Here is a 17,674-nt window from a genome sequence, read left to right as displayed (position 1 = left end):
AACCCTGTGGAGATCAAAAAATCATGCAGCCGTTTGAACCAAGCATGTGGCGCTTGTTTTAGTCCGTATAGCGACCGTTGAAGATGACAGACATGATTCGGTCTAGCCGGGTCCTCATAGCCAGGTGGCTACTTCATATATACGGTTTTAGCAAGATGTCCATTTAAGAAAGCGTTGTGAACATCCAGTTGCCGTAGGGTCCACCTGTTAGAAATAGCAAGAGAAAAAAGTATGCGAACGGTGGTCGGTTTGACTACCGGACTGAAGGTGTCAAAGAAATCTTCACCCACAACCTAATTGAACCCTTTGGCTACTAGACGCGCCTTATTGCGCTCAACTGAACCATCGGCTTTGCGTTTGGTCCGAAAAACCCATTTGCAACCAATGATGTTCATGTGTGGCGTAGCCGGGGTGAGTTCCTAGGTGTTGTTATGTAATAGGGCATTGAATTCCTGATCCATGGCATCCCGCCACTGTGGGTGCCCTACGGCCTAAGAGTAAAAGGTCGGATCAACAGTCGCAATAAGAGCAAAAAACTCTTCATCATGACCTTGTGTCTTGTGCCGAGTGCGCATAGCATGCGGGACTTGAGGCTTGCCCTGGCCCCGGCCCCTACGAGCCCGAGCAGGTGGGCCCGTGGTGACACGAGTATCTGGTGGAGCTGTTATGGCCAGTGGGCCTGGTTCCTGCGCCGTAGGTAACTCCACGGCTAGGGGTGTTGATTGCGTGGCGACTACAACTGGCCCGGCTCCCCAGGGTGTTGTAGTAGGACTCACGGGAGTCTGAACAGATGCCTGTAGAGCAAAAGGAAAAATGGACTCATCAAACCGAACATGGCGGCAGATAAAGATCTTCCCCGTGATAGGGTCCATACACCGATATCCCCTAAAAGAGACTGGGTAACCTAGGAAGACACAGGGTGTTGACCGATACTCTATCTTGTGCCGATTGTAAGGCCGAAGATATGGGTAACAGCGACACCCGAATACATGAAAGAAGGTGTACGGAGGTTGTGTTTTATAGACACGATAATGTGGATTCTCATAGTTTATAGCGAAGGATGGTAGACAGTTGATTAAATAGGTGGCTGTTTCGAAGGCATAATCCCAATATATTTGTGGGGTTGAGCTTTCAGCTAGAAGTGTCAAGCCGGTTTCGACTATGTGTCTATTCCGACGTTCGACACAGCCGTTTTGTTCATGGGTATAGGCACACGATTGTCTGTGTGTAATGACTAGATTTTCGAAGACTTTATGGAGACGGCGGTATTCACCCCCTAAATCAGACTGTATGGCTTTGATAGAACGCGAAAAAGGTCGTTCTACCATCACCCGGAACACATCAAATATTTTATATATATCTGATTTTAACCGTAATGGGTAAAACCAACAATAACGCGAATGGTCATCTACAAATAGTACGAAATAACGAAAGCCAGTAGCACTAATTACAGGAGACGGACCCCAAATGTCCGTATATATCAAATCTAAAACATTATCACTAGTGCTTGAAACCCTATCTAAAGGAAAACGAGCTGATTTCCGGAGTTGGCACGCGGTACACAACTTTGACAAACTGGTTTTATTTGTAGTGACGGGACAGTGTTTTAAGGCGCGTTGTAGAGCTTGATTATGGGGGTGACCTAAACGTTGGAGCCACACTTCAGATGATGCTCGAGCGGTAAGAAAGGCACACGGAGATAGTGGGACCAATAACTTGTATAGGCCGCCGGAGGTGAAACCTTTAAGAAGAACCGCCCAAATGTTGCAATCTTTCACAAGAAACAAATTTTTGTGAAATTCAAAATAAACGTCATTGTCGTTAGTAAAACGATAAACTGACAATAATGGTAACGTTAAATTTGGAACCTGTAGGATTTTTGACATTGACAAACTTTTAGACCGAGATGGGATTACAGTATGCCCTACACGTGAAACATCCAAACCTGTACCATTTCCGATTTTGAAAACGTCCCCGCCAGTGTAGGCTTCGGAGTGGCCAATCATCTTATCATCCGGAGTCGCGTGAGACGTAGCCCCGGTATCCGGGTACCACACATCAGGTGTCACATGCGCCGAATTCTCGCCGGAGACTGCTACATTTGCGTGACCGGCCGGACGGTCATTGTACCACTTGTAGCAGTACACGACCGTGTGGCCGTGTGATCTACAAATTTGACATCTCGGACCGCCACCACGGCCCTGCCGACCCTGATTACCCCTGCCTCGATTCTGCCGGCCACCACGCCCACCGGAGTTACGACCCTGCGACTGCTCACCGCCGTGTCTGCCGCGTCCAGCATAGTACACTGCCGGAGAGTTGCTGCCACCTGCGGAATCTACGATGGCAAAGTCATCCTCATGGATGAATTCCTGCGCCTGGAGGAAGTCGGAGAGCTGCAACAACGAGACCTGCGCTCCAGAAACGGTGAGAGAATTGGCCATCGTACGGAACTCCGGTCTGAGCCCCCGGAGAACGTACAGAATCTGCTCGTCCGGCGAGATAGGCCTGCCGGTGAGGGAGAGAGCTTTCACGATCATTTGACACCTGCCCAGGTATTCGGCCGGAGATCCAGGACCTTGACGGAGAGTCTGAAATTGCCCGAGCAGGCTCAGGCAGCGAGCACGGGTGGAAGAGGTGCATAACCTCGTCGGATAACGATGAGACGATCGTGGAGAGGATCGTCTGGTCCTGCTGGATCCATGCTTCATACGCCGGGTTATCAGTGGTGGTGTTCTTCGTCGTGGTGGAGTCGCCGGTGGTGGAGGCAACAACGACGGTCGCCGGTGGATACGGAATCCGGCCGTAGACGTAGCCGAGTAAGCCCTGGCCGCGAAGGAACGGCACTATTTGAGTGCGCCAAAATAAATAGTTCCTCATCGTCAGCCTTATTGAAACAAAATGATGGGCCGCCGTGAGGGAGTTTACGGACGCCGGAGGTACGCCTAAGGTGGTGGTTATGGTGCGTTCACTGGACGAATAAGCCATCAGATTTTGCGGGGAGAGTGTATGGTGAAAAGAGGATCTAACCTTACGCTTCTGATACCAGATTAGATTACGAGAATGTGAAAACCAATTCAATTCAACTCAGAATGAGAGTCCTATACACAATACTCCTACTCTGTAGGCTATAGCTAATTAGACAAAGTCTCTACCACAAGTACAAACTATATAGTATAAAATAAATACAAACATTTATATTACTAACACTGCGCGACCTAACTACAAAGTTGTTGATCATAAATACAATTACACTTGTACTCTAAAACGGTAGGACCATTTTCCAAAGAATTGACAATGTTGACATTCCACTGGCTCCAATTGAACAAGTTTACACATCAGAATTTTATCAATGCATAAAAACGTTTAAAGAAATTTGTAAGTAATTTTTACTATATCATTATAACAATATCCATTGTAACTATATATTTTGAATTATTTATTATCATCCTTTATTGACAGGAATTGTAACAATTGTCATTGACAAACTCTCAAAACAATTTGTCTCAACAACGAATGTAAATTAAAAAAAAAAAATCAATGATTTCATTATTGTTGATAAAAAGTATGTATGCCACTTTATTACTCTTATTAAATTAAATAAATTAGTAGCTACAGCAAAAAATAATACATACGCATTTAATTAATTTAGAATTAGATGTCTATAATGTCTTTATTTAAAAAAATTATTCATTATAAAAAATTTAAAAGAAATATAATTTCATTAGTTATATTATCTTTATTTTCTACAATTCAAAGATTCATTACTTTCAAATTTATTAATTTATTATATTCACTATATTGTTCATTGTTCTTTTTACATTATCTTGTAATTAAATATTAAAGTTATAATACAAAATATGTTATATATATTTATTTACAAAGTATTTTATACAAATATAATAAATATTAATATTTTGTTCAATACTTTCACATGATAACCTACGACACACATCTCACAACGCATGAAACATGTGTAGGGAAAAACTACCACTGCCAAATATCAATAGGTGCTTGTAAGATAAAGAATTAATAGTACAACTAAGATCTTATCATATACACAAGAAGGCAAATCTAAAGCTTCCTACACCATCTCATTGCACGATGAATCCATCTATGCTACCACCAATAATCCAATTGCACATGATACACTACCAATTAAAAAAAAAAAAAAAAAAAAAAAAAAAAAAAAAAAAAAAACAAACATGTACTGAAGATGAAGACAATGACAATGCTACCCAAAAGAGATTAAAAAGAATTATAGAAATTTAAACCAAAAGTAGTATTTATTTGGACTATCATTTTTAGATTAAGTATTTAGACTAGCGTTATTACAAAGTTGCAAACATTTATTTTAGTGACAATATAATCAATCTCTCATATATTATCTGAGTTTTTTCCCAAAATGGTCCCTTGACTATCGCTCATTCTCAATTTTGCATTTCGACTTTTAATTGCACCCAATGTGGTCCCCTGACTTTTAAAAACTCCCCCAAATCGGTCCTCCGTTAGAAATTCCGTCTATTGAGTGTTAAAATGAAGGGCATTTTCGTCCGTTTACCTATTATATGCCTAATATACTCTGAAAAATAGTCGAGGGACCATTTTGGGAATAGTCGAGGGATCATTTTGGGAAAAACTCATTTATTTATTTCATTTTTGTTTATTTCTATTTTTTTAAGACTATCAAATTAGAATTTCTATACATTTTTTTTTCTTACAAATATAAATAGTTAAAATTCACAATCAAAAGTCAAAATTTTAAACTTTCTCTACAATTTTTTTCCTTCTATCTAAACATACCAACTTCCCTCTATTCCTATCAAGTTTTACAATAAGTTCCGTAAGTTTCAAAAATATAATACTCATATACTTTTTATGTTCACACACACACACACACACACACACACACACACACACACACACACACACACACACACACACACACACACACATATATATATATATATATATATATATACACACACACACACACACACACACACACACACACACACACACTTCAATAGACAATCAATCACTATGTATCACATTAAATATTATTCTTACCAATAAAAATAACATTACTATTTTTATCAGTTTAGACACCCAAAATGTACGCTTCATTTCTCGGTCAGTATGCCTTTGTAAATAAAATTATTATTTTTACAATCAATCGCTATGCTTCTAGCACTTCTTGGAACTGAGAAGTACGCGTCACTTCTCGGTCAATGACAAAATCTTAGAAAATATTTTTGAAAAGTTGGCTTACCTTAACTTGCAAGGCCATTAGTTTCATTCCAAAGTTAGTACAAATCATAACTACCATTTCCAAATGCCTATCTACCAAGAAGTACATCATGCTAAAGAGAGTCTACAACTATGGCTATCAATTTTATGTGTTAAAGGACAAGTAAAATAAACCAAATGCAAAAATAATTAGCAGAAAATAAGCAATTCTAAACCTAAAGCCTCATCATTTTTCAATATTACAAGTTCTTGTCATTTTGAAGTTTGTTTGTATTTTATATATGAATATTAATAAACTTAAATTTGAAAGTTAAACTTGTTTACCAAAGTACGAAACTTATTGTAAAACTTGATAGGGATAGAGGAAAAGTTTGTATGTTTAGACAGAAGGAAAAAATTGTAGAGAAAGTTTAAAATCTATTTATATTTGTAAGAAAAAAAATCTATAGAAATTCTAATATGATAGTCTTAAAAAAATGAAAATAAATAAATGAATTTTTCCCAAAATGGTCCCTCGACTATTCCCAAAATGGTCCCTCGACTATTTTTCAGAGTATATTAGGCATATAATAGGTAAACGGACAAAAATGCCCTTCATTTTAACACTCAATAGACGGAATTTCTAACGGAGGACCAATTTGGGGGAGTTTTTAAAAGTCAAGGGACCACATTAGGTGCAATTAAAAGTCGAAATGCAAAATTGAGAATAAGCGATAGTCGAGGGACCATTTTGGGAAAAAACTCTATATTATCTTGGATTTATATACTTTAAATTACTAATTTAAATAACCAAATTCAATATTTATTTACTTATACATGAACATCTCCGATATAATATTGCATTGATATACTTTGAAATACTTATTTAAAAATAATCATTGGACATTATTCCATTTGCGCAAAACGCGTAAAAAACTAGTAAATTAATAAATTTGACGGTAAGGAATCTTTGAATTGTAGAAAATAAAGATAATATAACTAATTAAATTATATCTCTTTTTAAATTTGTTATAATGAATAATTTTTTAAAATAAAGGCATTATAAACATCTAATTCTAAATTAATTAAATGCATATATATTATTTTTCGTTGCAGCTACTAATTTATTTAATTTAATAATTTAATAAAGTGGCATACATACTTTTCATCAACAATAATGAAATCATTAATTTTTTTTTAATTTTCGTTCGTTGTGGAGACAAATTGTTTTGAGAATTTATCAATGACAATTGCTACAATTGCTGTCAATTGATAATAAATAATTCAAAATATATGGTCACAATAGATATTGTTATAATGATATAGTAAAAATTAAATTAACTTACAAATTTATTTAGAAGTTTTCATGCATTTGATAATATTATGATGTGTAAACTTATTCCATTGGAGCCAGTGGATGTCAACATTCTCAGTTCTTTGAAAAATGGTCGTACCATTTTAGAGTCCAAGTGTAATTGTATTTATGATCAACAACTTAGTAGTTAGGTCGCCCAGGTCTGACAATGATGTAAGAACAATTTTGTCCGATAAAAAAATAATAGTATAATATTTGTAAAGTAATGTACAATTATACCATTATAAAAAATACATACAAATAATATTAATACTATAATGACCTAAATCATTCAAATAATGCAAAAGCATAATTGGAATATTAAGTTTTGTTCTAAATAATCAAAAGAAGATTAATTAAACGAAAAAAAAAAAAAAAAAAAAAAAAAAAAAAAACTTAAACTAATTTTTTTTAATGCCAGAAAATCAAATGATATTTAAAGTTCCTGATTTATAATCTTTGATGCTCAACTTTGAATGCTATGTATTTAGTCGGGCTAATTATTTGACCAAAATTATATATATATATATATATATATATATATATATATATATATATATATATATATATATATATATATATATATATATATATATATATATATATATACTAGCTTTTTACGCGCATTGCGCGATTGAGATAATGCCCAATGTTTTTTTTTTAAATAAGTACTTTAAAGTATATCAAGGCAATATTATATTGGAATTGTTCATGTGATAATTGAATGTTGAATTTGCGTATTTAAATATGTAATTCTAAGTTTACAATTGTAAGATAATATAGTGAAGATTGATTATAATTGTCAATAAAATAATTGTATAGGCATGGTTGAAATCATATACAGGACATAAGGGAGAGCAAATACAAATTAGGGCATAAAATATTAAATATATACTAATAATGAAGAGCTAACTGCTGGTTGCCAAACAAGGACATTGCGAGGTAGTTTCCCACCTCAATTTGTTGTGTGATTTGAATACTCTTTTTGTTAATAATCCCCCAAGTAGTTAATATGATTAGCTTAATTTTATTTTTTTTATTTTTTTATTTTTTAAAACAATTATTATTATTATTATTATTATTATTATTATTATTATTATTATTATTATTAAATATATGTATACCCTTAGGTCATTTTACATGTTAATCTAAACAGTTAATTCTTTCAAATATCTTTTTAACAACCGTTGATATAATTCGCTGGTCAAATCCGCTAATATAATCCACTAACACTAACCGCTAACTGCTGATTGTCAAACAAGGACATTGCGAGGTAGTTCTCACTTCAATTTGTTGTGTGATTGAATACTCTCTTGTCAACAGATCCCTCAAAGTAGTTAATATGATTGGCTTTATTAATTATATTTTTTAATTTTTTCATGGTATTAATAAAATACTTGGTAAATAAATATATAACATTATTTTGTATTATAACTTTGATATTAAATTAAAAAATAGTGCACAAAAAAAGATAATAGACAATGTAGTGAATATAATCAATTGATGAATTTGAATGTAAAGAATTTTTACATTGGAGAAATATAATGACAATATAACTAATAAAATTATTTCTCTTAATTAATTTATTGATAATGAATAATTTTTTTTAATAAAGACATTGTAGGGATAATGTAGCGAATATAATTAATTGATGAATTTGAATGTAAAGAATTTTTATATTGGAGAAAAATAAATACAATATAACTAATAAAATTATTTCTCTTATTTAATTGATTGATAATGAATAATTTTTTTTGAATAAAGACATTGTAGACACATAATTCTAAATTAAAGAAATGCATATGTATTATTTTTTGTTGTAGCTACTAAATTGTTATTTTATTTAATAAGAGTAAAATAGAGTGCTAATTATGCCAACTTTGATTGGGATGGGGTTCGAACCTAAGACCTTTCTTATTAAAATCAATGAGTAAGTTAACGGTGAACTAACAGAAATTAACGAAAAATATAATATTTAACGGAAAAGTTAACGGATAATTATATTCATTAAGGATAAATTAGGAAATCTTAAGGAAAAATTAAAATCTGATTAATCTGAGTCATTCATTGATTAAAAAATTTGACCGCCATTTTTTCTACCCATTATAGGCCTAACTCTTTTGGGCTCTTATTAGTATAGTAGATTAGTATATATATATAAAATACGTTTTAACATATTCGTAATATATGTTTACTAATTATGCCAACTCTAATTGAGATGGGTTCGAACCTAAGACTTTTTTATAGAAATTAATGATAGGAATATTTTTGTAAGTTTTGATGAGCCAAATGTATCTTTAGATCCCCTTGGTTTTTAGGTCTTTAGTACAAGCATCATAAATCAGAATGTTGAAATCAGAAGGAATCTACCATAGGAAGAACAAAATTAATTTGAGAAATTAATTTTGGTCCTACAAGTATTCATCCGTGAAAGAAGCATAAAGCAATGGCGTTGCATGGAATGATCGGATGAGCTTAACAACGCAATGGTAGAGGTCCTTAATCTAAACGATCACACCTGAGATCGATTCCCCCAAGGACCTATGTTTTTACTAAGGCAGATTTTTTGAAGGAGCTCGATGTGTGCTCAAAAGAGCACAATGTGTGCTAAAGGACCACAATGTGTCCGAAGGAGCACGATGCTCACCAAAAGAGCACAATGTGTGCTAAAGGAGCACAATGTGTCCGAAGGAGCACGATGCTCACCAAAAGAGCACAATGTGTCCGAAGGAGCACGATGCTCACCAAAAGAGCACAATGTTGTCTAAGAAGCACAATGGTGTCTAAGAAGCACAATGTATCGAAAAAGAGCACAATGTTCAAGTCAAAGGAGCACGATGTTCAAGTCAAAGGAGCACAATGTAGCAAAAGAGCAAGATGATCAGAAATTGGATAAATTCGAAGGAATTTACTCCAAGTCCACCCACATGCCACAAGACTCCAAAATTGCCTGAAAGACATTTGATCATAACGGAAAAATATTTATGAAGGCTTGAATATAAAAACTTATCCTAGAAATAAATTCTATCAGATGAATTTATTTCAAAGATTCGTTGGATATTCAAATTGACAATTAAAGTAATATTTTTAGAAACAACTAGAAAATCAAAGTTGTGCTAAAAATAATTACTTTGTCAGGCAAGTTGACAAATCAAATCAAAATTGAAGATCTACTACTGACAAAAATATCAGGCTATGAAGATTCAAAATTCAAATATCAAATTATCCCACTCCAACGGATATATTTGATTACCTATAAAAAGCTATGAAGACTTGAAGTATGAAGCAGTGAGGTGCACAAGATAGACACGAGATAGAAGTGCAATACACACGAAAAAGTGCAAGTGCTCAAATATTCTTAGAGACTTAATCTGAATAGTCTCAAAATCTAGTTGGAGAGAGAAATACAAATCCTTGTATTTGTAAATTGTAGAAAGAGTATAGCTGTGTGCAAAATACTCTAGTGAGTGTAGCTGTGTGCAAAACACTCGTAGTTGCTAAGTGTAGCTGTGTGCAAGACACTTAGTTGGCGTTGAGTATAGCTGTGTGCGAAATACTCAGAGTTGAGTGTAACTGTGTGCGAGACACTCGGAGCAGGGTGTAGCTGTGTGCAAGACATCCAGAGGAAGTGCCTGTGTAGCACTTGTTCACTATTGTAACTGTGTGTGGAAAATAGTGAATTTCTCCTAGAAGTGAAAGGAGAAAAGTGGACTAGGAAGATTACGCCACTTCCGAACCACTATAAATTGCCTCTCTCATTTACATACCGCACTTACATTATTTGCTATATCTATCTATCTCATCCGTCTAACCCGTTTACTATTCACAGTTAATCTTAATCATCCGGGTTTAGTGTGTTCCCACGTATGCATGTGACTCAAACTTCTCGAGCTTAAATAGTGATTTATTCTAAGCAAGTTTGACGTGTTGCATGTAACATTCGTCACACGTTCGACGTGATACGATATTTATTTACAATCTTGAATATTATTGTTATATATTGAGTAAACCATCTCCTTTATATATTCAAGATATCTCTGTCACTTTACATATCATTTGTACCTAACTCACTTATACCTGCACACTTAATTTACCAGTTGGGCATAACTCTTTACTATTATTCCGCTGTGCAGTACAAACTTGCTCTATTTACTTGTTACTTAGAGTTGAAGTTACCAAAGAGTTATTTAATTTGAAAAAGCTTGAAAGTCTATTCACCCCCCCCCCCCCTCTAGACTTTCACCACCCTATCGGGACCAACAATTGGTATCAGAGCGGTTGTCTATTTGAGTCAATTTTTGACTGCTAGACAGATCTCGAAAAATCAAGATGATGAAAAGAGATAATGCTCTTGCCCAAAATTTATTATTTTCCTTAGAAAAATTTGACGATTGGAAAATTCGCATGCAGGTACATCTATCCGCATTACATGATGAAATGTGGGAAGTGGTTACAAGTGGTCCTATTGAGATTTTACAAGTCAACACTTCATCCGAACAAACAAGTGAGACTCCGCAATACATTCCAAAACCGAAAGTGGAATGGTCTCGTGAAGATAGAACAAGAAATAACTTGGACAATATTGCCAAGGATATTTTGTTTAAATCTATCGATGACACGATATTTCCAAAGGTTCGAAAGTGTCAATCCGCGAAAGAAGTTTGGGAAACGCTCATTCAAATTGGTGAAGGAGACGAACAAGAAAAGGATAATAAACTCACTATAGCATTAAAGAAATTCGAGGATTTCAAAATGCTAAACGGCGAGAATATTACCGACATGGAAACAAGATTTGCCAAAATCTTAGGAGAGATTAATGATCTTGGAAAAGATATTAATCAAAAAGAAATCTCACTCAAAATTCTACGTGGTTTACCATCTACATGGGACATGAAGGTCACAGCCATGAGAGATCATAGAGATCTAAAAAACCTATCAACCGATAAGCTCTTTAGTGATCTAAAAGCTTATGAATTTGAGATGAAATCAAGATTAGAGGAAGATCATGAAGAAAAGAACAACGCGCTTATAGCCGAGCAACCATCAACCTCAAGGTCAGTACAAAATGTTGAATTATTGCCTAATGATCAATTTGCTCTCTTTGTCAAGAAATTCAGGAAATTCATGAAGAGAAGCAACTACAAGAAAAATCCACAAGGGAAATCATGGAATACAACGAAGAATTCGAAGAAAGAAATTATTGAGGAAGATTCAAATTTGTGTTACAACTGTAGAAAACCGGGACACTTTGCAGCAAGTTGTCCATATCTCAAGGTGAGTAAAAGTCAGTACGCAAATGTTACTAACCCTCAACAGGAAGAATTCAAGCCCAAAGATAAAAGATTAAAGAAAGAAGAAAAGCACTCATCAGTGACCCACTTGAAATAAGTGAGTCAGAAGAATCTTCAAGTGATGAAAGTGACACCTCAAAGGATGACAATGCAATGTTTTGCATGAGCATCTCCAACAATACACCACACGAGGACATGTGTCTTATGGCTAATGGACATGAAGAAAATGAGGTAACATCTAAATCTTATGACTCTATCAATTCTTCATTTTCTAGAGAGTCCTTCTTTCACTTAATGGAAGAATGTCAAACCGTAATGGACACTCACTCTCAACTCAAAGAGCGCAATAATCATCTGATTCTTGAAAAAGATCAATTAAATGAAAAATTGCAAAATGCTCTACTTGAAGTGAAAGACTTGAAAGATAAAATTATTTGTCTTCAAGAAGAGTGTAAATCAAGGGAAGTGAGAGAACACAACCTCAGAGAGGTTATAGCAACATTTACGCATTCATCCAAAATAATGGACAAAATGGTAAATATGCAAAAACCCTCAAGTGATAAAACCGGACTTGGTTATGATCCATCGTGTTCTCAAGCCTCCGAAAAATTGACCAATTCTACTACTACTTTAAGTAATAAAGTTCAAGTAGTAAAATTTGTAAAAGGTCAAGAAAGCACAGTGAGACAAGGAATTGGTTACCAAACTAATGTCAAAATTAACACTGTTGGACTAAAGCATCAAAGAAACAAAAATTTCGTCCAAACAGTACACTAAAAGACAAAAGTTTGTTCCTAAATGGAAATACACCAATGAGTCTAGTGCACAAAGTCCTCATAGGAAAATGGGAAGAAATCCGAGGATTGGGGCAGAGAGACTCTATCCCTCTAAACAAGATTGGTTTGGAAATATTAAACCATGGACTAAGTCCAGATTTAATGCTTATCACAGGTCCAAACAATCTATATCCCACGTGCCAAGAAATCGAGTCTATTTTCAAAAACCGGCACAAAAAATGTTTTCAAAAATTAAATATGATTATAATGTGTTTAATGGTTACCAATCACCTAAACTTAGATCAGTGAGTACAAGGTGGATTTGGGTACCAAAAATGACTAACTCCCAAGGACCCAAGTCAAGTTGGGTACCTAAAAATGTTTAATTTATTTGCAGGAAGATTGGTACTTCGATAGTGGATGTTCTAGACACATGACTGGAAATAAATCAAGTCTTGTGAATCTTAAAAATATCGAAGGACCAAAAGTCGTATTCGGTGGAAATGAACGATACGGCATAACAAAAGGAATCGGCACAATACTTAGAAATGGTTTGAAAATCGAAGATGTATCCTTTGTTGAAGGTCTAAAATTCAACTTGTTGAGTACAAGTCAATTTTGTGACAAAGGATATCTAGTAAAGTTCTTCAAAGAGAAGTGCCAAGTGAAAAATAATTCCACAGGAGAAGTTGTTCTCGAAGGAATAAGAAAGAAAAATATGTACGTTGTGGATTGGAACACAACGAAAGAATCAGTGTGTCTACTAGCAAACAACTCACACGCAACAAGTTGGGAATGGCACAAGAAGTTGAATCATCTAAACTTCAAGAATATCAACAAGCTAGCAAGAAACAAATTAGTTGAAGGTCTACCCGACATTGTCTACAAGAAAGATCAAATATGTGATGCTTGCCAAAAAGGAAAGCAAGTCAAGACATCTTTCAAATCCAAAGCTCAAGAATCTACAACAAGACCGCTAAGTCTACTACACATGGATTTATTTGGTCCAGTAGACCCAGCAAGTCTAAGTGGTAAGAAATATACACTGGTTGTTGTTGATGATTTTTCCAGGTACACATGGACAATATTTCTCAAAAAGAAAAATGAAGTGGAGCAAAAGTTGCCAGAGCTACTGAAACAACTACAAAATGAGAAAGACTTGAAAATTGCAAAAATCCGAACGGATCGTGGAACTGAGTTCGTGAATCAAGTGATTGAAGCTTACTGCAATTCCCAAGGAATTCTACATCAACTATCTGCCGCACGTACACCTCAACAAAACGGTGTAGCCGAAAGAAGAAATAGAACGCTTAAAGAAGCCGCACGAGTGATGATTACGTCAGCCGAGCTACCTAAAAGATATTGGGCTGAAGCAATCAACACCGCTTGCTACACACAAAATCGAAGCTTGATACATAAGTCTTACAATAAGACTCCGTACGAATTATGGAAAGGGAGAAAACCTAAACTCAACTATTTCCATACTTTTGGTATCAAATGCTTTATTCTTAACAATGGTAAAACATATCTAAAGACTTTTGATGAGCGTGCAGATGAAGGAATATTTTTAGGATATTCATCTACCAGTAAAGCATTCAGAGTATTGAACAAGAAATCAATGGTGGTAGAAGAATCAATTCATGTCACATTTGATGAAGCTCATATGAAGGAAACCCAAAGCAACAAAAATGATCAGGAGATTTGTCAAAGTGAAAAATCATTTAATGATACTGACATATCTTTTAAAGATCAAATTGTACAGGGTATGGAGCAATTGGATATTGATTGCAATAGTGAAGAACACGTGGAAGCCAATGAAGATGCACACGTGGAAAATCAAAACTCTCAAGTCAATACACAAATTGGAGATCAATCTGATGAGCAAAATGTGTCTACCTCCAATTTACCTACTGAACAAGGAAACGTGGAAAGCCCATGCAATCTACAACCTGACTTGAGATGGCTCAAAAATCACCCTCCAGAGCTAGTAATTGGAGATCCACGAGAAGGGAGTAAAAACAAGGTCCTCAAGTATAAATTCTTTATTCTCTTGTTTTCTTTCTCAGGTGGAGCCCACAAGCATTGAAGAAGCACTAAGTGATCCAGATTGGATCAATGCAATGCAAGAAGAGCTTGAACAGTTTAAGAGAAATGACGTATGGGAATTAGTTCCAAGACCTGAAAATTACAATGTAATTGGAACAAAATGGGTCTTTCGGAACAAGGCAAATGAGGATGGAATCGTCATTCGAAATAAAGCAAGTTTAGTGGCAAAAGGATATTCACAAGAAGAAGGCATAGATTTCGATGAAACATTTGCACCTGTGGCAAGACTAGAAGCCATCAGAATATTTCTAGCTTATGCCGCATACAAGAATTTCACTGTCTATCAAATGGACGTGAAAAGTGCATTTTTAAACGGATTACTTGAAGAGGAAGTCTACGTTGAGCAACCTCCCGGTTTCGAGGTAAAAGGTGATATTAATAAGGTCTACAGATTAAAGAAGGCGTTATATGGGTTAAAACAAGCACCGAGAGCTTGGTATGACACCCTATCAACGTTCCTAATCAACTGTGGTTTCACAAAAGGCCTTGTTGATAAAACCCTATTTAGAATTCAAGAAAATGATCACATTTTATTAGAACAAAGTTATGTTGATGATATTATCTTTGGAAGTACTAATAAAATTCTTTGTGAGAAATTTTCTAAGCTCATGCAGAATAAGTTTGAGATGAGCATGATGGGAGAATTGAATTACTTTCTTGGACTACAAGTAAAGCAACTCAGCGAAGGAATATTCATCAATCAGGCCAAGTACACAAAAGATCTGATAAGGAAATTCGGTCAAGATGGAAAGTCCTCAATCAAGATCCCGATGAGCACATCTTTACGATTAGATAAAGATGATGAAGGCAAGAATGTGGACGAAACAAAATATCGAGGAATGATTGGATCATTACTATACCTCACTGCAAGTCGACCAGATATATCTTATCCAGTGGGAGTATGTGCTAGGTTCCAGTCAAAGCCAAAAGAGAGTCATCTTCTTGCTACCAAGAAAATCATCCGATACTTAAGAGGAACAGTCAATGTGGGATTATGGTATCCCAAAGAAGGTAATTTTACACTAACTGGTTTCTCAGATGCAGATTTTGCAGGATGTAAAATCGATCGCAAAAGTACCTCAGGAACGTGCTAGTTCTTAGGGGGAAGGTTGGTTTCATGGTTCAGCAAAAAGCAAAACTCCATAGCTACAAGTACAGCCGAAGCTGAATATATAGCTGCTGGAAGTTGTTGTGCGCAAATTCTTTGGATGAAACAACAGCTGAAAGATTATGGCGTGAATTGTGAAAATGTCAATATACTGTGTGACAATACAAGTGCTATTGCCATAACACACAATCCCGTGTTGCATTCAAGAACAAAACACATTGATGTGAGACATCATTTTATCCGGGATCATGTTGAAAAGAAGGAATTATCAATCGAATATATCCCGACCGAGAATCAATTAGCTGATATTCTCACAAAGCCTCTGTGTGAATCAAGATTTTCGAAATTGAAACACGAAATGGGCATGATTGAATTGAGCTAAGTTTCTAAACTCTATTTTATTTATAAGCTCAATTTTTCATCTGATATTTTGACACTTTATCTGATTCAAATTTTCGTGCCTATGTGTCACACATGCAAAAAATGTCACATCTTTTTAATGTCCACCTATATCTATTAAATGGTGATAAAGCACATAATGCTTATATGTCTTTCTAACCGTATATATACATATGTACAAGTAGAAATCATCTAGATATGCCAAATCTTACCATTTAAGAGTGATAAGATGGTGTGATGATAGAATGTCTTAAATGAGAACACCTTTTTATGGTAGTTGTGCGTAATAAATAGTCTAGAAAGAATAAATTTCTCTCCCTTCCATCTACATAAAAACGTGTAGATACATACATATTATTTTCGAAACAGATTTAGTGCTCTTTGAATTTTATTTCAGGTAAAATCAGTCCGAGTATCTAAATTTTTGGCGCCACGTCAGCAGACAAATTGGATGGAGATATATAACCTAAAACTAACTATCAGTTAGGTCAAAGGTTGGAAGCTATTGGAATATCAAAAATACCCCTCACTTATTAAAAGTCAACATTTAATTGTGAGGATATTTGTGTAAAGACACCTCTTTTCTACCCAATCGTTGGAGAAGCCACCATCACACTCAAATTTCAAAAGCTTTTCATCTTCCATAGCCGAAATACAAACCTCTTCTTCCAAAAATTCTCAATCCCTCAAATCTCCTAAAAATATCAATCACATTATGGCAACCATTGGAGATACAAGCTCACAACCGAATGAAGAACACACCACACGACTCAACCTTGCAAAGCTAGCAGTGGGAATCAAGCCGGAGGAAGCTTTGACCCTCAAGGATTCCTCAAGGAAGCCGAGAACTCTCATCTTGCACAAGAATCATCAATGCACTTCAACAAAGCAATCTAATGAGGTTATGTTCTTACTCATATTCTGGATTTTATGATGAAGATGTAGCAGAGTTTTATATGAATGCCAAGGTTGTTGGATTGACCATTGAGTCCACCGTGAATGAAACTCTCATCACCATTGATGAACACGAGTTACACACAACCTTTGGACTGCCCATATCTAGTCCAGAACAACCTCTGTTGGACTTAGATGTTCATTTGTATGATCATACGGAAATTTGGGACAGAAATTCGGAATGAGAATGCTTCTCTCGAACCAAAATCTTTCCGGTCAAAAATCTGAGTTGAAGTTGGAGTATGAAATGCTTGTTAAAATTCTCTACAAATGTTGTTGTGCAAATTAAATAGCATGGAAGATATTTCACCCGTAAGAATTGGTTATGTACATGCTATCATGAATGTGGTTAGGGTGATTGGAGTAAGCTTGTCTTGAGCCGAATTGCTCACTTTGTGAAAGGTGCAAAATAAGAAATGGGAAGTTCAACCGTATATTAGGGTCGGTTTACTCATTG

The sequence above is a fragment of the Ipomoea nil genome, unplaced genomic scaffold (genome assembly GCF_001879475.1).
Source record: "Ipomoea nil cultivar Tokyo-kokei standard unplaced genomic scaffold, Asagao_1.1 scaffold0319, whole genome shotgun sequence".
Classification (NCBI taxonomy): domain Eukaryota; kingdom Viridiplantae; phylum Streptophyta; class Magnoliopsida; order Solanales; family Convolvulaceae; genus Ipomoea; species Ipomoea nil.
This window is presented reverse-complemented; position numbering follows the sequence as displayed.